The following is a 20,307-nucleotide window of genomic DNA, read 5'->3' on the forward strand; positions in this document are numbered from 1 at the left end:
ATCATTGATCTGATACAGAAAGTTGAAATAACTGGTCTGAAAGACTGGCACTTTCCATTTTTAAGCATTGCCATAAACTTCTGAATTTAATTTTGTCTGAGTTTTTAGGGATACTCTACTCTGAACATCACTCTGCAAGTCACTTGAATGACACTACTTTCATGCTTATACAAACATATGGCAGGGACAGTAAAGTTTGGTTGAACCTTGGGAATGCCGATAATGAGGTTTCTCTTAAATATGTAAACTGGGTAGATTTAAGTATGGTTAGGTTTTGTACCTGAAATGGGAGAAATACCTCCCCTTCCCCCGATTTAGGCTTATTTCCCAATGATCAACCCAGAAATGCTATTCTGAGCTCTCGTTAAGGTCAATTTCTGAGGTCATGCTGTTCACTAGCTCCTATCCACCCCCAACTGTTAAGCAGTATAATGGCCAAGTCATTTCCTAAGTGTTCGTTTTGTGCTCAGAATTGCACCCAGTGCCTGGGAACAGCAGGAGCATGGGTCCAAACTAGTGTCATCCCCAGCCCTTGCTCATGACCAGTCAGCACTTTATGAGGCAATCAGCACACAAGTCAGATCCAGTGTTTTTCAAACTGTTTTTGGTGGGGCAGGGGCTGAGGGGGGGTCAGCTAAACCACTTCTTCAAATAAAAATTCATGCAGACTTCCCACCTAGGTGACAAAAGCAATTCAGCTTTGGTTGAATTGGGGCCTGGGGGTGTCCAGGGCCCCACCCTGGACTGCCAGGAACCCCACTCTCAGAGCAACCACCGCTGAAGCATTTCCAGGAAGAGCCTTGCAGAAAGAGTGAAGTGCTATGGTGTGTGGTACATGCAATAAATACAACAGGCATTCAGAGGGAGGGCAAGCAGGCTCTGTGGAGAGGAGACTTAAACTGGCCCCAGAGAAGGAAGGAAAGAATGGAGAGCATTCCAGGCACGGAAGCCACATGGAGAGACACAGAGGTAGGAGTGAAAGGGCTTGAGGGGCTGGAGAGTGCCAATAAGGAGGCACTCACTAGCCTGAATGGGGCACAAAGTGCATGCACATTGGCTAAAGAGCCTATGGTAGTACAGGATCAGACAGATCAAAGTAATTTTGATTTGATTGGGCACAAAACCAGGGGCTATTGCAGGTCAGAAAAATAGTGCCAACTGGACTGCAATGGCCTTAGGGGTAATAATAATTCACAGGGGGCTGGGCCTTCCTTCAACTGAGAAAGGTATTTTGGTGAATGGCAGCGTATTTCAACTATAAAAATTAAAATAATAGTTCACTTTGAAGAGACAAATTGAAGCCCATCCTTCTGCAACTCTTGTGGGAATAGACTATTGAACCCAGGGCAGTTGTTTGGTTTTACACCAATTACCATAAAGTGGTAGCTTAATCCTGCCTCAGGTTTTGTGCATGTCCTTAAACTCAGTGAGGGTAAAATGAGCAAGAAACTACTAGTGGAAAGACCTGGGTTTCGATCTCCATCTCTGTCACTAACTCGCTGTGGAAGCTTGAGCCAAACAATCTAATGGAGCTTAATATCAGACTAGATCAGTAGCCCTTTGCTACAGAGGTGATGGACCCTTTTAGAATCCAATGAGGGGATGCCTGGGTGGCTCATTGGTTGGGTGCCTGCCTTCAGCTCAGGTAATGATCCCATAATTCAGGATCGAGTCCCGCGTCAGGCTCCCTGTGAGGAGCCTGTTTCTCCCTCTGCCTATAACTCTGCCTCTCTGTGTCTCTCATTAATAAATAAATAAATCTTGGGGCAGCCCCGGTGGCGCAGTGGTTTAGCGCCGCCTGCAGCCCAAGGTGTGATCCTGGAGACCGGGGATCGAGTCCCACATCAGGCTCCTTGCATAGCATGGAGCCTGCTTCTCCCTTTGCCTGTGTCTCTGCATCTCTCTCTCTCTCTCTCTCTCTCTCTCTCTCTCTCTCTCATGAATAAATAAATAAAATCTTCTAAAAAATAAACCTCATATTCTTTAAAAAAATTTAAAAAAATAAATCTTAAAAAAAAAAAGAATCCAATGAGACCTATACACCCAAGCTATGCAAAATGGTATATATAATTGGGGGGGGGGGTTCCTGAAAATCCCTCCACAAACCGCAGAGTGTGATACCAACCCTGAAGTAAGAACTGCTGGCTTAGATGATTTCCCGGGGTCCTTCCAACTTTAAATTTTGTGATTTACCCTAGGTAGAAATTGTTTCCTCAGTCTGACAACTTTGGTCATTCATTTCTTCAAGATAAGGTATGTCAATTGTCTATCATGGTGTCCAAGTCCTCAGTGTGCCAGGTCCCCTCTAACCTCTCTCCGTCACCCATTTCATGACAACCCAAATTCACAATAATCCTTCCTTTTTTCTAACTTGCTACATCACTTGAAATGTCTATCACTCATTTTGATCCTTGATTATATTACCAAACATCTAAGCACCTAAGTATATGGCAGAGACCAGTAGTTCTCAACCCTATCAAACTCCACACCTTTCTCAGAACATTTATTCTGTAATGCTCTTACAATCGTAAAGGGTAGTCACAGATGATAACCTACTTATGTGTATAATTCTAAAAAATAATTCCCTACTGGTGATAGAAAGGAGTACCAAAAGGAAAATAATTCAAGACAAAATAATGTTTATTTCAATATATAAATTTTCAAAGACAACACCAGAAGATCAAAAAAAGTCTTGCCTCCAATTGAGAAATTGTCAGACTTGGGGCTGAAGATATATAAAGAAGACAGTTTTCAAAGGGCTTATAACCTAATTGCATTAACTGTATTATACATTTTTTTTTAGCCATTCATGGTATATACACTTACTCTTTTACACATATTTGCCTTAAGCCTTGGAGGTCAGGAAACATCTTCCACTTAATCCTAATATAGAGATACAGATACACACACACACACACACACACGTGCTCTTTTCTCTCCCAAGACTACGCACACGGACCAGTGCCTCTCCTGGCTAGGGCTAACCCCTCCACTGGTGCTCCACGGCCCTGTCATGTCCGCTCCTCCCCACTTGGTGATGCTCCTCCATGGACTCTTCCCTCTCACACTCCATTAACTTTCCCTGCTCCACTGAATCATGCCCATTAGCATAATAGGCTATTATTTCTCTCACCTTAAAAACCGCTTCCTCTCTTGTATGTTCCCTGGCCACAGCCCCATTTCTTCTTCTCTTGGGGACTCCTTGAGAATCACCTGTGTTCTTCCTCTCTCAGTTCTCTCCCCCTATTTCCCCTTGAACCTACTAGTCAGGCTTTTACACTCCCCTCCACAAATTGCTCTGATCAAGGTGACCTCCATGTCTTCACGTCCCAAGGTCAGTTAAAGTTCCCTGATCTCCCTTGATTCATCATCAGCCTTTGACCCAGCTGACGCTCTGTTCCTGACTGAAACTTCTTCACTTGGCTTCCAGGAGCCTGCACTTCTTCCTGTTTTCTTCTGACTTCTCGAGCTGTTCCTTCTCAGTCTTCTCTGCTGCTTATTCCTTAACTCCCTGACCTCTAAATGCAACAGCCCTCAGTCATTGAACCCCCACTTGGCTTTCTCTCACTCACTTACATGGTGATCTCATTTAGTTCCATGGCTTTAGATGGCATGTACATGGTGAGGTCTCCCAGATTTCTCCCCCTTACCCTGGAAGTCTTCCTCAAACACCAGATTTGTAGATCCAACTTCTTCCTCAACAGATCCCTCAGTCAAGTACCTCAGACTTAGAATGGTCAAAGCTGAGCCACTGATTGTCCTGCCACACACCTATCCCACCCAGTTTTGCCTGGCTCTGTAATTCCAGCTGCTCTGACCAAAAACCTTAGAGATCCCCTCCTTTGCATCCTTTTTCTCACACATTCCACACCCAACTTCATAGCAACAAATCCTACCAGCTCTACTTACAAAACACAGGCCAAATTCAACTGCTTCTCACCACCTCCACTGCTACTATCCTGGTATAAGCCGCTACCATCTCTCACCTAAATAGATGCAATTACCAGTCTGATTTCCCTGCTTTCACTTTTATAACCAATTCAAAACTTGGCAGCCAGACTGCTCCAGTGAAAAGGTAAGGTAGATTATATTAGTCGTCTGCTCAAAACCTTTCAAAGGATCCCTGTACGCCCCACTCAGAAGTTAGTCCTCACTCTGCCCTATGAGACTACGGGATCTTTCCACTCTCTCTGAAATTTCTGATTTCATCTCCCAGGCTTTGCCCTGGTTCATTCTGCTTTAGTTCAACCTGTTCTTTACTGTTTCTGGAAGACACCAGGCAGGATCCTGCCTCAGGGCCTTTGTACATGTTTTCCTCTCTGCCTGGAATGTTCTTCCAAGACACAGGCAGAGCCTATTCCTCCACCTCCTTTTTTGTCTTTAATCAAATATCACCTTCTCCAGCAATCCTAAAATGGCACCCCCAACACCTCCAGGCCCTTTCTTGCTCTGTTTTGCTCCTGAGCACTTATCGCCAATACAACACCTGCTTTCCTTTTCATATTTGTTATCGATGGCCCCATTGGAACATAAGCTCCATGAGGCAGAGTTTACAGTTTGCTGCAGAACACTCAGCAATCACAACAGTCCCTCCACCCATTTGCAGTGCAGTAAACCTGGTGACTGAAATAAGAACGGATAAAGCATTGCTCTGAACAATAAAGTAAAAATGTATGCAAGTACAACAGCCTGGAAGCCACCAACTAAGGTGGCTTCTTTAAAAAAAAAAAAAAAGTCACTTGTCCGTGTCAACATTCTGGAACAGGGTACGGTCTTAAAATCCCTAAAATAAGTTTGAACCTGTTTTTAGTTGCTTAACAGAAAATATAAAACTGGAAAAACTACCTGTTGCCCAGAAGTACAAGACTGCTCTTCTAAAAGCACAAAGGCTACGTAGTTGGTACTACATGCTTTTTCACCCATGCCTCTTGTAAAAGTATGCTGTCCTTTGAATGAAGAGTGATACCTGCTGCCCTACCCATTAGGAGGACATGAACTCTACATTGTGCTTCCTTGAAATCAAGGAAGGAATTTATTTGTAGGGCTGCCAGGACGGGGCAGGCCATCATCTTTGGTCATAAAACAGTTCTCGGTTCCTGTTGCAGTTTACCCTTCTGTACGGAGATCAGATTAATAACCACCCATTGAGCATTTACTCTGAGCTAGGCACCATGCTCAGTCCTCTAGACACATTATCTCATTGAATCCTTCAGGAAACCCCTTTGAAGTAGTACCCTCATTTCACTGATGATATATAACCAGTCTCAGAGAGGCAATTCCCCCAAGGTGACACAGTGAAGTCAGAATTTTGATCCAAGGCTAATAGACTTTAAACAGACTGTAATAGATTTAAATAGATTTTAAAGCTATTCTTTCCGCTCTATTGTCTGTGACCCTGGTCATACTGGTATCATCTAAATAGGTGAATAAATAAGTAAATAGGTGACAGTGACAAACTCCATGTATGAAGAAATCCTGGCAGGAATTTCGAGCACTGATCCTTCCTGTGTCCTAAGGCATTTTTATAGGTGGGAAAAAAACCCTTTAGGTATCTAGTAAGTCCTAGCAATCTTAATGGGAAATCAGATAAAATTTTCTTTTACTTTCTGTCTTGAGATCAAGTTTAATGTGAAGTATTTCATTCCAGTTACTTCAAATGCTCTGAGACAGTTAGGTTAAACACAAAAAGCATTAGTGATACATTTAAGCTCTAGTACACAAAGTAAACAAACACTACATATTGACTAGTCTGAATTTAAAAGAAGGAATCATCTCCCCCAGAAGCACACAGCAACATCAATTTGTCAATGAAAAAGAACTGATAAACTGAAGTCCAAGACTTTTTCTCCCCAACGTCTGAGAAAACAGACTATATCAAGCAAGGATCCATGCACTTGCCAAGTTGAAACACATAAGGACAGATTGATGTCATCTGTCCCTAACAAACAACCTTATGAAAATGTAAAAGAAATCAATTTGAAAATCAATGATTAACTGCGTGATACTTCAAAAAATTGCATTTTCAAGTCACACATCGTTTAAGGGTGATTTAAATACCAAATAAAGAGACAATTTGCCTTCTGAAAGGGGTTAGCTGTATCTATTCAACATCAAATCAGAAAACAATTATAAAAGTTCCAAGAAATGAAAGAGATAACATACCTGTGGCACTTTAAAAGATCATATTTCTACATAGATGTTGCATCACTAAGATTTTTGGAAAGGGGTGGAGTGCTTTTTTTAAAATCTTACTTTCTCTCACACACTATTAAAAAATTCCAAATGATTTTAAAATATACAGGAGGAAGCTCAAATATGACCGTAACAGAATGGTTGCATTTGTTTAGTGAAATCAAACTTTGTAGGAGATATATTTATAATATAACATACTTCACATTTTCATATTAAGACTTTAAAAATGTCATTATTTTAAGAAAATAAAAGGCATTAGGAATAGCTAGCAGGATTTTTGTGGTTAGTTTGCAAGACTGAATAATGTGAAATATATTTTCACCTGCCCTTTGTAAGTCTCTGATTCAAACTGACAAACCAATCTAATCAATATGGTACAGTTTGTACAAACTTTAAACCCAAACCACAGTAATTATACTAAATACATTTGAAAACTTAAAAAAGCAAAAAAAGCAAAAACCTTGGGTGAACACATACAATGCCCTCTCTCCGCACACTGCACCTGTAACGAGCTCATAGCTATTTTGACTAGAAGCGTCTCACAACTGCAACTGATCTTTGGGTGCGTCTCTAACAAGCTTAACCAAGCCTGTCTACTTCATCACCTGGAGAGGTATTAACCCCTGAAGTCGCCATCCTGCCAGTCTCTTCCCAGCTTTTCCCAGCAAAGAAAGCACCTCAGCTGCCATGTTGAAGATGCTCTTTCACACTGTAGCTAGAGTCCCCTCCCATAATGCCTTAAGAACATCCCCCAGCATGCATCAGATAATGTTTTTTCTAGGTCATAGGATCTTATAATTGGGATCCTATCTATATGTGTTGAAATGAGGAGATCTAGGAGCCAATGCTGCTGCCTACACACTTCACATACACTGTGTATAATTAGGTACCTGTTCCTCATTTTAAGTCCTCACAACACACTTGATTTTTACATTTGAAGCTTTCAAATGTTGGGAAACGGGTGTATAGATTTTGGGGACAGACCATGCTAGAAATGGCACCTACTGACAAAGCATATTATGATCCAACTTTAATAGACATCAGGAGGAAGGGAGAAAAAACTAAGTTCTGGGAGGCATGTATTTGGAGAGAAATAAAAAAGGGTTCGGTGCCGTAAAAGGAGAGTAGATAGCACAATGCCAAATTCAACATCCTAGGCTACTGCTGAGGATTAACTGCCGCTGCTCAATGGGAGGGCACATTGTGCCATGGTGTAAACTTTAATTTTGTCTGTAAAGCCTCCTGTTTCCTAAGTATGTTTTCTCTATGGGAACACAGTTATGGTTTTAATATAAGCTAATCAAAACTAATTGGGTTACAGAACTTAACTTTCAAATTAAATTAGTTATAATAAATGTATTTTGTCCGAGAGACTGTATCTCTTTCCTGTCATGTTACCTATAAATAACAAAGTGACACAAATTGCAGGCTGCCAATCAGGAGTATAGGTCTAAAAAAAAAAATCTGTGACCAGCATTAATACTTCCCCAAGTATAACTTCGTGTAACAGGGAGAATTTTGCAACTATACCTTTTTCTGCCACATGACCTACCCTCCACATTTGCTAGAGAAGGAGCCAGTCCAACAGGTTAGTTCTTTGCTAATGTTGTTTCCCAGTACTTTATATTGTTACAAATTATGCAACAATGTAGTCTTATGTCATTTCTTACAAAATGGCCAAATAAGTCACTACAATTCACCCATATGGCCACCATGTGAAACTGAGTTATGGGGTTTTTTTTTGTTCGTTTAAAAAAAAAAAAACACTCTGCTCTTCAGTATTAAATATAACTTTATAAGTGAGACTAATATAAGAACTCAAAGACTGAAATCTGTCAAAGATTGACATCCTGTAGCCATACAGTCAACTCTCAAATATTAGCACTAGTAAAGAGAAGGGTACACACATTCAGAAGACTGCAGAAGACTCAAAAAGTTATTTTTTCCAATTCTTAGCATTTCATTATAGGCATGCCTGACTTTTTAGAAATTAAAGAGTTCTTCACTAAAGGAGGAAGCCACATGACACTAAATACAAGAAGCCGTGGAAAAGCACTCCTAGAGTTCATGTCCCCATACTAGGGATGAGGATTACTTTCCATTCTGTTCTCTTCACGTTCATTCGTTTCCCTGGCCCACGTAGGCTTCACTAAGGTGAGGGAGGCAGGGAAGGAGGGGAATAAAGAAATTAGGTATTTCTGCTTTGAAGTTTGAATTAGGTATTTCTGCTTTCTACTTCAAAGCAGAAATACCTAGATGCCAATCTAGGAGGACCCTCTGAAGTGTCAAAGGCACTCCAAAGTATCTGTAAACTTTTGAACACAACTGGCCATATGTTTCTGCCAATGCATTTGGCAACTCGGATTCTTTGCCTTGGTTTTTTTTTTTTTTTCTCTTACATATCTAGATGGGTTGTAGGCCAACTGCTATAAATGTTTATATTTGTAGGGTGTGTGTGTGTGTGTGTGTGTGTGTGTGAGAGAGAGAGAGAGAGAGAGAGAGAGAGAAGGGATGCCGAGTGGGAAGCAGGGAGGAAACAGACTTTGTGGATCAATAAATCAACTGTAGAAGCCTGAATACTACTGCCCTCAGGATGGCACCCTGCCTATTTCCCAAAGGAAATACTAACCTCACTGATAGAACCCTTACCTCAGTTATCAATCACGGGATAGTGTGCTAAGCAGCTGAATTCAGGATGGCTAATTTGGGCCTGCTGATGAAAATTTCTGGTTTAAGATTTTTCTAACACAGGCTAATCAGGAGAATTTAGCCCTGAGCTACATAAGAACATTAAGTCTCGAATTTCTTTATGCTTGGAATTCAAAAATAGTTATTAGCTCAAAAGAATTAGATCTTCTGTTTCAAGTTTATAACCTATTATAATTAAGGTGACTCTCAGAAGACCAGAAATACTAGAGAGACAGCATTGTATGCAGGGTTTTGGTCCTAGAACAAATAACCTCTTGTCTATTTCCTCATCTGCAAAATGAGAAAAGTGGATTCTTATTTTAAGAGAACACAGGCCAGTAAAAGTTTTAAAAGCAAAGAAGGATAGTGAAGGGATGGACACAGCGGCCTTTGGGGGTGGGGGTGGGGTAAAGGGGTATAGACATTTTTAAAAAACGAAAACCCTACCATTTGCTATCACCATCATCTCATAAGATACAGAAGGTATTTAATGCCCCCAAATTAGATGGACAAATCTTATAATAACAACTAATCATTTAAATGGGAAGAATTTAGCCTTAAAAACTCATGGCCTGCTGTCCTCACTTCACCCTGGACCACTAAAACCTCCTGACTGACCACCATTGGTCTAAAAAATCAATGTTTGGGAAACACTCTACGAAGTCATTTTGAAGGCCCAAGATGTGAACACTGGGATTCTGATTTTGGTCACTGCTCAAGGAAAAAGATTTTACTTAGATTTCAATGATCACTCCCCCTTTTATTAAATTAGTGGTGATGGTTTAAATTTTATAGGTTGTGCAGAGTAAAAAGTTTTCCCATTTTACTTATCTGGATATTGCCTTTTTAATACAAACATGGAGATTGGCAGGGTTTTCCTACTACAAACAGAATCAGGGTGACTGTTAGTATGGTTAAAACTTCATTTCCTCCGAGAGCTGATAAAATTACAAATTTAGAACTTTCAAAGAATACTTACAGATTCCCTTTTCCTCTTAAGAAGAGCACGTATATCTTTTGTGATTTCAATCTGCAATAAAAGACAACATTTATGGGTACATGGACATGAAAAAATAACCCCTTTAAAAAAAACTCAAATGCTGTTTCACATTACACCTATGCACCTTAGCTCATAATGAGCCAGGTATCACAGGAAAACAAAGATGTGACTAGAGATAACTGGATGGCTAGAAGTAATGCTATTGGGATCACAGAAAAGTAACTCAGCCTAAGAAACAGCAGTCAATGGAGCCTCGGTGTCCATCGAAAGATGAATGGATAAAGAAGATGTGGTTTATGTATACAATGGAATATTACTCAGCAATTAGAAACGACAAATACCCACCATTTGCTTCTACGTGGATGGAACTGGAGGGTATTATGCTGAGTGAAATAAGTCAATCGGAGAAGGACAAACAGCGTATGTTCTCATTCATTTGGGGAATATAAATAATAGTGAAAGGGAATATAAAGGAAGGGAAAAGAAATGTTGGGAAATATCAGGAAGGGAGACAGAACATAAAGACTCCTAACTCGGGGAAACGAACTAAGGGTGGTGGAAGGGGAGGAGGGCGGGTGTTGGAGGGGAATGGGTGACGGGCACTGAGGTGGACACTTGACGGGATGAGCACTGGGTGTTTTTCTGTATGTTGGTAAATTGAACACCAATAAAAATTAATTAAAAAAAAAGAAACAGCAGTCAAAACTGTGCGAAAATGGCAAGATTGGAAAAATGGGCAGAGGAGCTGAATTTCTCTGAAGAAGCTATCGAGATGGCCAACAGGCACATGGAAAGGTGCGCAACATCACTCATCATCAGGGAAATGCAAATCAAAACCACAATGAGATACCGCCTCACACCTGTCAGGATGGCTGTCATCAAAAAGACCAGAGATAACAAGCGTTGGCGAGAATGTGGAGAAAAGGAAAGCTTTGCACAGTGTTGGTGGGAATGTAAATCAGTGTAGCCACTATGGAAAACAGTATGGGGGTTGCATAAAAAATTAAAAATACAACTATCATATGATCCAGCAATCCCACTTCTGGAAACATAGTCAAAGGAAATGAAAACAGGTTATCAAAAAGATATCCACACTCCCATGTTTGCTGCAGTATTCACAATAGCCAAGATATGGAAACAACCTAAGTGTCTACTGATGGATGAATGGATAAAGAACATGTGGTATATACATATAGTGGAATATATTCAGCATGAGAAAGGAGGAAAGCCTGCCATTTGCAACAACATGGATGTACCTTGAGGACGCTATGCTTTGTCAGATGAGCCAGGCAGAGAAAGACAAATGTTGCAGGATGTCACTCATATGGGGAATGTAAAAAAGCTAAAACTCATAGGACCAGAGTTGAATGGTGGTTAACAGGAGCTAGGAGGAGGAACCAGGGAGATGTTGTTAAAGGGTACAGACTGCAACTAGAAAATGAGGAAGTTCTGGAGATCAAATACACAGCACGGTGATCACAGTCGAAATACTGTGTCATATACTTCAAAACTGCTAAGAAACTAGATCTTAACTGTTCTTACCACAAAAAAAGAAATGATAATTACGTGATGCAATAGAGGCATTAGCTAAAGCTATGGTGGTAATCATAACAATATATAAATGTATCAAATCAATCTGTTGTACACCTTGCACAATGTTATATGTCAATTATTTCTCAATAAAAAATTTTTAAAGTAAAAATAAAAAGAAAATGGCAAGAAGCAGGGAGTCATGCTCTTACTAGTTTTATCTGTACCTCTTCACCCCCCAAACCCACCAGGACAGGAGCCAAGTTCAGGGACAAAGTCTAACCAGAGGAAACCAGTCAATCTACCCAGACATCCTCACCCCAAGTGCCTGCAGGCGCCTAGTGACTGTCCCATCAAAACCCAAAATGAATAGTGTCCTTTAAACACTGCAAGATTCTTTCCAAATTAAAATACAGCACTTCTCTAGGCAAAAACCTAGAGATATTTTCATCTTCCCTCAATGAATACACAGATCAGTTTTGTGATGTTCTTCAAGATAACATATGCTATGAAGGCTTAGGGTCAGTTTACAGCTGAGGATTAACCTATTTTGTACACTGCAGGAGAAAACGACTTAGCATTTGAATGCTCAGAATGGTAAAATAAGGCCCTTCCATAACTTGACATTGCTTACTTACATTTCAATACTGCAGGGATGTCCTGGGCACGACTATGATTTTGAAGAAGAAATGAAGTCTTATTTCCATGCAGCAATAGTCAGGTACTACTTGCAAATAACTAGGAGAAAAACCCTTCAAACTGCTTTTTTTTTTTTAAATCTAGACACCCCAGTGGAAGTTACAATCATCCATATGATTAATGACTACCCTAACTACCTGGTATTAACTAAGTTCATTCTATTTTGCTACTATCAGAATGATGAAGGAAATAATGATTTTTACCCAGACTGATAATTAACAGAGCGTGCCTTTTGTGTTGTTTTTTTAAATTGAACTACTTTTCCACTTCAAATGAATATCCACAATCTACTTTTGGAGACTGGGGTGCTGGGGGCAGTGTCAGTACATGCATGAACACAGGCGGTTAAGAGTTCTTAGAAACAGAAGGCATGCTACTTAACATTTTCTTCTTTTTCTCCCAAAGAGCTAACATTTGATATTAACATAGGCAAAGTAAATCTCTGCATATACATGTTCCAATAAAGTCCAAAGAGCTCAAAAAGCGAATGCTGGGGAAAAAAGACTTCATATTTATATATTTATATCTATCTATCTACCTACCTACCTACCTACACATACATACACACACACACACACACACACACACACACACAGTTTTCCCCACAGTTTATTTCAAGTAACTGATAAGCAACAAAGACCAACTTTCAACAAAGTCATTTGAAGACCTGTGGGTGGCAGGGAGAAACATAAAACTATCCACTAGTTTGCTTAATTTGGAAAATAATTTCATCAGTAGATATTTGTGAAGGATAGTTTACACTTGGGTTGTTGGTACTACAGAGGGAGAAACTGGGGAGGAGAATCCAAAGTGTCAAGAGAATTCTCTCAGCTGGATGAGAGCCCCAGCTTCAACCTTCTACTCATTTCCACTCTCACAGCCCTCCATCAATCAGTTAAGACAAAACAACTCTCACAGGTTCTTAAATACAAGAGACAGACATGATTCTTTTTCAGCACCTCTCACTTTAATTGTTTGAAAAACCAAAAACAACAAAAAGCACAGCCCACCAGATAAAAGGAACTAAATCACATTTCCTAGCCTAATTTTTTCCTATACAACAGAATAACTGAACCTTAATTTAACTTCTCCCCTAGCCTCCCCCCCTATAAAATAGGCCCTCTTAAGGTCATTCTATTACAATAAATCAAAGAAATAATTTCATATTAAAGAACTAAGCAGATTATCACCATGAAGCTTCAGATTTACAAATGGCTACGACTAGGGATGATCTAAGACATAGACATGGCCAACAAGCACATGAGAAAATGCTCCGCATCACTGGCCATCAGGGAAACACAAATGCTGAAATGAGAACCGCAAATTTGGGACACATTTTTCACCCTTTCATGCGTATATGCAAGTTTCTGTTAAAGCAAGGAAGTTGGAAATCCTTCACAAGGCAAATTTTTAATAGACTGAAGCATATGACATAGTTTGTTTCTACTTAATGATCAACTGGTGGCATGGAAAAAAAAAGAATACAGCATTTAGAGTTTATAATCTTTCCATTAGGGAATTAGCCAGCCCTGAGAAAGCCTCACTCACTGAACACCAGGGAGCAAACCAGTGTCCAGGCAGCTAGCAGGATGGTGATTAAGGACAAGGCAACCAAAAATATGAGGCAGGGCTGTTCAACTTCAGACAACCCTCATGTTCTGAGACCTACTTCAAAACAATGAAGTTTTGCCCTCTTGCAAATAAGTTAGTCTGCTAACTGGTTAGCCACCAGTATTTTGAAAACATTCTTCCGGAAGTAAAGTCAATACTGAACTTGTGATAGCATCTGCTAGAAAGGTTTAAAGCATGATCAATCTTCCTCCTGTAATTAATGTCTCAAGGACCAAGCTTCGTATGTTTAAAAGAGAATGTTTCAAAAAGAGTGGGAAATATTAAAGTCCTGAGCACTTAGTGTGCAAATCTCAAAGTCAGTTCTGGTGAGTCCCTCATAAAACAATCTCCTAAGCAATGATCTTTTTACAGGTCTTGCTTCCGATAAATGTACGTATGTCACATATTGACTAGTAGATGAAAACTGCCACACTATATAATATAGTCCAAAGGTCAAAAAATGTTGAAATCAAGAAACACAGGTACAAAACAGTAGGGATGACTCTATTATATATACATATATTTGAGTGGGTACATATTCATAGAAAAATTAGCAAGATATGCACCAAATATTAATGCTAGCTATTGTTACATGGTAGGATAACACTCATGTGGAAATGAAGAAACAAAACAAGCAAGCAAAGGTGGGGGTAAGGGGAGAGACAAACAAGTCAACACTCTTAACTCTAGAGAACACACTAATGGTTACCAGAGAGAGGGGAGTGGGGGGTTGGGGGAAATAGGTGATGGGGATTCAGGAGGGCACTTGTAATGATGAGCATTGGGTGATGTATGGAATTTTGAATCACTAAATTGTACACCTGAAACTAATACAACTCTGATGTTAACTGGAATTTAAATAAAAAATTGAAGTTACAAAAAGAGACTAAGGAGACATGATAACTAAATGTAATGTAAGAGCCTGCTTATGCTAAATACATAAGGTGTTCTGGCCCAAATTACATACACCATTATGCTACACCCATTGTCTTTACCAAAGCTCGAAGACATAGTCTAGTTTCAGTGCCAACAAAAATAATCCTAACTCTAGAATTATCTTACCACCCATTTTGTTATATAAACTCTCCCCCTGTAATTAATATCTTTATACACATACACATTTAATATTACCATTAGTATAGTTATACACACACACACACACACACACACACACACATGCAAACAGTGTATGTAAAAATAACAAGCACCTAACCTACGATGTGAATACTAGGTTTCACTTGGGATGGGAAAATAAACTAGATGTATATAAATTCCACTCTTTACTTATAAAGTCGTACACTTTCAGAGCCAAAAAATAGAGTTTAAAATGGGCGTAGTTAACTCGTTTCTAAAGGGAAACTCTTCTCCCTCTCCTCTCCGAATGACCACAGGAGCTATAATAGGTTCTACTTTCTAGAACATTAGGAAAGCATCTTATGTGCTTCCCTATACGGTAGAATTAAAAATTTCTTCCTAAGACATAGACATGGCCAACAAGCACATGAGAAAATGCTCCACATCACTGGCCATCAAGGAAATACAAATAAAAACCACAATGAAATACCACCTCACACCCGTGAGAATGGTTAACATTAACAAGACAAGAAACAACAAATGCTAAAGAGGTTGTGGAGAAAGGGGAACCCTCTTGCACTGTTGGTGGGAATGTGAACTGGTACAGCCACTCTGGAAAACTGTGTGGAGGTTCCTCAAAGAGTTAAAAATAGATCTGCCCTAAGACCCAGCAATTGCACTGCTAGGGATTTACCCCAAAGATTCAGATGCAGTGAAGTGCCGGAACACCTGTACCCCAATGTTTATAGCAGCAATGTCCACAATAGCCAAACTGTGGAAGGAGCCTTGGTGTCCACTGAAAGATGAATGGATAAAGAAGATGTGGTCTATGTATACAGTGGAATATTACTCAGCCATTAGAAATGACAAATACCCACCATATGCTTCGACGTGGATGGAACTGGAGGGTATTACGCTGAGTGAAATAAGTCAATCGGAGAAGGACAAACATTATATGGTCTCATTTGGGGAATATAAAAATTAATGGAAGGGAATAAAGGGAAAGGAGAGAAAATGAGTGAAAATATCAGTGAGGGTGACAAAACATGAGAGACACCTAACTCTGGGAAACAAACAAGCAGTAGTGGAAAGGGATGTGGGTGGGGGGTTGGGGTGACTGGGTGATGGGCACTTGGTGGGATGGGCACTGGGTGTTATGCTAAATGTTGGCAAATTGAACTCCAATAAAAAAAAAAATTTCTTCCTAATCTGTATTGATTAATTTTACTCTTAAGATGAGTAATTATGAGCATATCAGAAAACAGGGACACCTGGCTGGCTCAGTCAAAAGAGCAACTCCATGCTGGGTATAGAGATTACTTTAAAAAAAAAAACTTAAAAAAAAAAGAATATTAGAAAACAGCAAAAAAGTACACTACTGCTGTTTTTTCTGTTACCCAGGATTAAATTAAAAACAGCATCAAGAGGGAAAAAACACATTTTCTTTTTTTTTTTTTTAAGATTTTATTTATTTATTCATGACAGACACAGAAAGAGGCAAAGGCACAGGCAGAGGGAGAAGCAGGATCCATGCAGGGAGCCCGATGTGGGACTTGATCCTAGGACTCCGGGATCATGCCCTGAGCCAAAGGCAGATGCTCAACCGTTGAGCCACCCAGGCGTCCCCACATTTTCTTTTAAAGTTCTCAAGTCACAAACATCAATATATCCCACTTGTAAGGTCTGCTTAAGGTATAGCTTTGCTATTATGAAATAATCACTGGGTGGAAGAAAGTTTTAACAGCTGAATATTGCTGCCACATTGGTAATTCTTGATTTGGGACCAACAATCTTAGGGCACTGATTTTTTTAAGATTTTATTTATTTATTCATGAGAGACACAGAGAGAGGTATAGACATAAGCAGAGGGAGAAGCAGGCTCCTGCAGTGAGCCTGACATGGGACTCAATCCTAGGACCCTGGTATATCACAACCTGAGCCAAAGGCAGACACTAACACTGAGCCACACAGGTGCCCATAGGACACTGAGTTTTAAACATTTTGGCCAAATAGTTTGCATCATATCAAATACTGGACTTACCGAATTGTCTTCTTTCCAAATTTACTCAAAAAACACATTAATATGTGGATAATTCTGAAATTACAGGGCTTTTATTATAATACTAAAGACCTGAACAAAAATTGAACAAGTGCTTGTTACTTTGAGTAATCCTGACCAGAAAGTACCCTGTGTAACTACCAAAACTTTCCAAAATTCAGGTATTCTTTGCCAAAAGTTAATTTTGTTTTTAAAAACAATAAAAGCATGAGTCTTAATAAATGCACAGAAAGGCCCGAGTCATAAACATTAAGCTCTCATGGAGCAATAATTTTAGGAGAAAAAACAAACTAGCGCTTACCCCTAAAGCTGAGATTGATAAACTGCTCGAGAAAGGAAAAATATATTTTGAGAAGCACAGACTCCTAGAGCTAAGACTGTTTTGATGGTTCTTGAAGTATCCAGGCCCACCAGTTCCCTGCAGTGCTACTGTTAATATTACATTCCCGCTTTCATTTACCAGGAATGTCTTATTTACTACAATGGCAATGCGTGGAAGTTCCATCAAAAGTAGTGTCAATTAAGAATCAAGAAATTAGTGTTGCCAAATATATACAAAAAGGCACTTTATATACTATTGACAGAAGTGTAAATTGGTCCAAGCCTCCTAGAAAGCAATTTGGCAATATGCATCAAGAGTTCTTATGTCATACCTCCCAACCCAGTAATTCCATTTTCTACTTCTAGAATATCCTAAGAAACAAATCAGCGTGCACACACACAGACACACACACACAAATAGAGATAAGAGTCATCACTGTTACAAAGAGAACAGAAGACATAAAACTAATTTCAAATGCCCAAATGGAGACTGGTAAAATAATGATGCATCCGTATGATCAAATGCTACACCGTCATCAAATGCAGCAATGTCAAAGAATATTCGAGGATGCAAGAAAATGTTCAAGATATGCACAGCTTAATTGTCTGAAGAGGTAACTTAAAGAATATCAACTTCTTCAAATATATGCAGGCTATAAGCTGAAATGGGTAGCCCTTAGGTTGTAGAATTACTGGTAATTTTTAATTTTATCCTTCTATTTTTCTTATGCTTCCTAAAGCTGATGCAGTGACCATCAATTAATAATTAAGTAGAAAATACAGCACTAGGCTTTCAGTTCATCCTAGTGTGTGTTTGTGTGTGTTGATAAGTGACAATGAACATCACCCCTAAGGCTTTCAACACTACTTAAGTGACAAAGTGACACTGTAAAAGAATCCAAAATTTGACTTTACTTGCACTATGTAAAGATCAGACACTTCTATTTCTAAATTAGACTCAAAGTAAAAGAAACTTCTTTTGCTAATGCAAATATAATCTCCAAATCAAAATAAAACAGTTTTTTTCTTGCTATAACTTCAATGTTAAAGGTTTCCTAAAACTAACAATTGTCTTTGCTGTCCCCTCTGCCAAAATGTGACTAAGAAAAACTGACTACTATTGGAAATTGAATAGACGATATCAAAAAGCTGGACAATCATGAGGGGTTCTACACAGATTAAAATACAAATAATTTATTTAAAGCCTGGAGTTCCACTCACCCGATTACAACAAACAGGAACTCAAATGCCAGATGATATCTGCCTAAGATTTAATAGGCACCTCATCGGTCATACTCACCAACACTTCTGTTCCACAAGGAAAAAGGTTTTCATCTGACCAGAATCAGCAACCCAGGGCGGGGGGTGGGAATCAAGGCCTTCCTTCAGAAAGAGTATCACAAGCAAAAGCCACCTAATGGGTATCATCTCTCTGCCTTCCACCCAGGTGGTAAGAAGGATTTTAAAGGGAGTGCATTTCAGAAGTAAATTCTCCATCAATATCCACTTGCTTACAACCTCAACTTTGGGACCAATGACTCTGAACTTCAGAGCATATCATCTTACCTAAGACTAAGAGTGTCTTGCTTCAGACATTCCAATCAACTGTGATATCACATTACAAATGTGTACTAACTTCAGAAAGGAGTGGGCAGGAAAGGCTGATTCATTTCTTTCCCTCCAAGTTTTCATTTCAAAATGCTTCGGGTAACAGTAAAGTATCATTAAGTAATCTACTTCCTGTAAATTCCAGACAGCTATGAGCGTGTCCTGTAATAACCTTGAAAGGGCCCAGCAGCACAGAGTTCACAGTACTAAAAATTACTGAAAGAATACAGCTGATTTCATGCGATTCCACTGCAACATACAATAATACATCCACTTGAAAATCAATTTTTTAACTCCAAAGTGAAGGGAAATCCATCTGTGGGTGCTGGTTAATTCAACTGGGTTGAGCCAGTGCTTCAGAAGCTAAGCTCACAAATTTGATTCCTGTATGAACTGGTTAAAATGACAGTGATTACACTTGCAGTTAGACAAAGTCTGTCCCCTGGTTTACCTTTTGGCCTGGTGTAATTATTGTCAAAGTCTCCATCCCTTTTTTGGCAAAACATCCCTAGTGAGGACTCCAGTAATAACCCTAACTCTAGTCCCACAAGAGAACAAGGCACGAACATATGGCTACACTGGCAAATCCAACCTTCACCCTGGTGAGAAACATTAACTCTTGACTGAATCCACGGTCATATACAAATGGGCAAGTAAATGAAAGTACCAGCTTTGTGTCATTAAACATACATACACTACACACACACAGAATTCTTTATTCCAAGTGTTTCAACAATGCAAAATATGACAATTTTAGTTTACATACAACTGAGTCTTCATAATCCAACTTCTAAAATCTAGATTAAAACCATAATTGAGGGGTGGCTCAGTAGATTAAACATCAGACTCTTGGTTTTGGCTCAGGTCATGATCTCACCAGTTGTGAGATGCAGCCCAGTGTTGAGCTCCGCACCTAACAGTGAGTCTGCTTAAAGATTTTCTCCCTCTATCCCTACCCCCACTCACACACACTCTCTAAAATAAATAAACTTTAAAAAGCCTTAACTGATAAATTAAAGTTGAGGTCAATTCCTCATCTTACAAAACACATTTATACATTTTAAGTACATAAAAGGATAAATCAGATCCACTGTAAGAAAAGATCTCCATTTACAGGCTCTCAATTTATAAAACTTTTAAAGACTTTTATTCTGTTTAAAAAGTTGTATTTACTGGATGCCTCAATGGCTCAGGAGTTGAGCGTCTACCTTTGGCTCAGGGCGTGACCCTGGAGTCCTGGGATCGAGTCCCACATCGGGCTCCCTGCATGGAGCCCGCTTCTCCCTCTGCCTATATCTCTGCCTGCCTGCCTGCCTGTCTCTCTCTCTGTCTCTCATGAACAAATGAATAAAAATCTTTTTAAAAAATTTTTAAAAAATGAAAAGTTGTGTTTACCCAGGGTGCCTGGAGTGCCTCAGTTGTTAAGCAACCAATTCTTGATTTCAGCTCAGGTCATGAGACTGAGCCCCAAGTGAGGCTCCATGCTTAGTGAAGAGTCTGCTTGAGATTCTCTCTCCCCCTCTCT

The 20,307-nt window shown here is 39.5% G+C and overlaps 1 protein-coding gene across 3 annotated transcripts in view; it reads right to left on the bottom strand.

The window, feature by feature from the left end:
* Positions 1–20,307, bottom strand: part of ACSL4 (acyl-CoA synthetase long chain family member 4) — a 76,837-nt gene that overhangs the window by 39,307 nt on the left and 17,223 nt on the right. For all 3 annotated transcript variants that reach the window (XM_041740707.1, XM_041740706.1, XM_041740705.1), the window contains exon 2: positions 9,860–9,910. The gene's annotated coding sequence lies outside the window, so the exon portion shown is untranslated. The remainder of the gene's footprint in view (positions 1–9,859; positions 9,911–20,307) is intronic.

Source organism: Vulpes lagopus, chromosome X, assembly GCF_018345385.1.
Source record: "Vulpes lagopus strain Blue_001 chromosome X, ASM1834538v1, whole genome shotgun sequence".
In the NCBI taxonomy this organism is placed as follows: domain Eukaryota; kingdom Metazoa; phylum Chordata; class Mammalia; order Carnivora; family Canidae; genus Vulpes; species Vulpes lagopus.